The 2,689-nt window shown below is 44.9% G+C and overlaps 1 protein-coding gene across 2 annotated transcripts in view; it reads left to right on the forward strand.

The window, feature by feature from the left end:
• FTO (FTO, alpha-ketoglutarate dependent dioxygenase) overlaps window positions 1-2,689 on the forward strand; it is a 402,518-nt gene that overhangs the window by 87,208 nt on the left and 312,621 nt on the right. The gene's annotated exons all lie outside the window — the stretch shown is intronic.

The raw sequence follows: 2,689 nt of genomic DNA on the forward strand, positions 1-2,689 counted from the left end.
TTTTTTTTTTTGGTTGTAGCCATCATTGTTGTTTGGTGGGCCTGGGCTGGGGATTCGAACCTGCCACCTTAGGTGTATGTGGCTGGCACCTTAGCCGCTTGAGCCACAGGTGCCGAGCCCAGACTACTTTTCATAGTGGCTGCATGATTTTACATTCCAGCCAACTATGTACAGGGGTCCAGTTTCTCCACATTCTCACCAACATTTATGATTTTCTGTTGTTATTGGTTTTTTTATTCAGTTTTTAGCTGGGGCTGGGTTTGAACCCGCCACCTCCGGCATATGGGGCCAGCGCCCTACTCCTTTGAGCCACAGGCGCCACCCTGATTTTCTGTTTTTTTTTTAATTTACTTGTCATTGGCCATCCCAGTGAGTGAAGTCGCATCTCTGGAACGTTTCTGAGCACCTTTCCTTTGCTTGGCTGACACCTGCTGATTTTTCAGTTCTCAGCTCGCAGGTCACTTCCCCCAGGAGGCCTTCCTGAGAGCTGCCTGTCCCTCCTTTCAGTCAGGTGCTGCAGTTCCATTCCCCGTGACCTGTATTGTAGCCCTTCCTATGTTGGGTAGTAATTTTCTGGCTTAATTGTCTGACACTTTTACCGAGTGTTGAGGTCCATGAAGGCAGGGGCCATGTCTATCTTGATCACTGTTGTCTCTCGGGCACCTGGGTCTCGGTAGAGGCCATGGCTGGCATGTGCACCTCCAGGTTTAAACATTCCCAGAGTATTTAATACTAAAACGTGCAGCGTGAGCTTTGAAACAAAACCTGTGGATTCAAATCTCAGCTCTGACGTTTACCAGCTTTGTGATCTTCAGTCACATGGGGTATGTCTGTAGATCTTGGTTTTCAGTTCTGTAAATGGGGATAATGATCCCTGCCTCGTTCTCATAAGGTTTCTGTAAGGATTAAAAGAGTTCGCGTAGATAAAAGTGTCTTCCACAGTCAATAGATACGAATGAAATGAGAGAGAAGGAGCAAGGGAATGGAATGCCAGCGTTTTTAGCCTGGCTGGGGATGACATTAAATTAAGATTAAAACCAGGAGAAACAGATTTAAGGAAGCCAGGAAAGGAAAATGTTGACTTTGATTTTGGGTCTTATTGAATCTTAGGTGCCGGTGAGGACTATCCTGTTGTCATATCCTGGAGACAGTTTTACACATAGGTGTGGGCTAGGGATGAGGATTTGAGAGTTGTCTGTAATGAACTCATTGTAAGAAGATGAGATTGCCTAAAGGAAGAGTGTTTTGAAGAGGAAGAAGAGGGGAAAGGATCAGGAGTATCTGCTATCAAGGGCAAAGGAAGGAGGACTTGAAACACAGACTGAGAGAAAGGGAACTTAGGCTGGAGGAATAAAAGGTAAGAGATGTGATGGAAACCAGGAGAAATGAGGATTTTGAGGAGAGGCAGGTAACTGCCCAGTGCTTCCCTGATGACCACGAGGATAGTGCTGGCCTTAGTAAGGAGAGGCGGTCATCACCTGGGGAAGAATTATGGAAGCCAGATAGAGTGGGGGATGAGGGCAAAAGAGACAGTGGGATTCTAGGCATTTATCTTAAATTGTTTGCTGGGAAGCAAAAGGATGCACATGGGGGAACTGAGTTACATGGAGGTGAAGAGACTTGTTCAAGGTCATGCAGCCAGTAAGTAGCAGAGGCAGGCTTTGAACAGATAAGGTTTGGTTCCGGAGCCTGTGCCATTATTTTCTCCTTGTGGACAGAGGCTATTTAAAGAGATATCTGCTTATCTGCAGTTAAAATCCAAGTAACTCAGTGGGAAGCCTGGTCCTGTGGTTATTTCGCCTCAGACTGGAGTTTTGCGTTTCACAGCGTCGTGAAATTACACAGACTGTGGTTAGGGTAGGGTTGTGACTGTTGGTGTATTTGCAGAATAGCTTCATTAGAATTATTATTCGCCTTTTTACCAGATAAGCCAGCAATGGTGATTTTTCATTCAATGTACTTGGAAGAAGAAACTTGAGAACATAAAACGTACATACTGAAATAAGAATTTTTTGCATGCTGATGAAGTTACGGAGTTGTAGGCATTGCTGCAGTCTCAGGGTATGACAGGAAAGCATATTGACTTTCTGGAATCCTGGGAATGGATGACAGAAAACAAAAAGAAATATCTAGTTTGTATTATAAACCTCTAAAAGAGTTATTAGAGTTATTAAGTAAGTTACCCTTTTATGTTTCTTTCCACTTTTCATCACCACTAGGCAAAGCTAATACTGGATACAGCTGTGTCAGCAGCTAAGGGACTTTGTTGTTGTTGAAGTAACAGATCATGTCTCGTATAATTCAGTTGTGGCTTCACAAGGGGAAATACCAAGTGTCTGATTATGCAGCATTTGCCTTGAAAACAGCAGAAAGCCAGAAATGGACGATAAGGGAGCCCAGGATTATTAGATGGACAGTCACTGAGGTCGCTTGCAGACGACTTCCCTGCGCCATGCTGGGTAGTCTGCCTTCCCGTGGCAGGTTGTTTGATCATGGTTTAGTGGGCAAAGCTTTGTAACATTACAAAGAAATCAGAAAACCTACCGGTCTACTACATTCTTTTTTTTTTTTGAGACGGAGCCTCAAGCTATCCCCCTGGGTAGAGTGCTGTGGCCTCACAGCTCACAGCAACCTCCAACTCCTGGGCTCAAGAGTCTCCTGCCTCAGCCTCCCAAGTAGCTGGGACTAC

This window comes from Otolemur garnettii, unplaced genomic scaffold, assembly GCF_000181295.1.
Source record: "Otolemur garnettii isolate 467f Iridium unplaced genomic scaffold, OtoGar3 scaffold00058, whole genome shotgun sequence".
In the NCBI taxonomy this organism is placed as follows: Eukaryota; Metazoa; Chordata; class Mammalia; order Primates; family Galagidae; genus Otolemur; species Otolemur garnettii.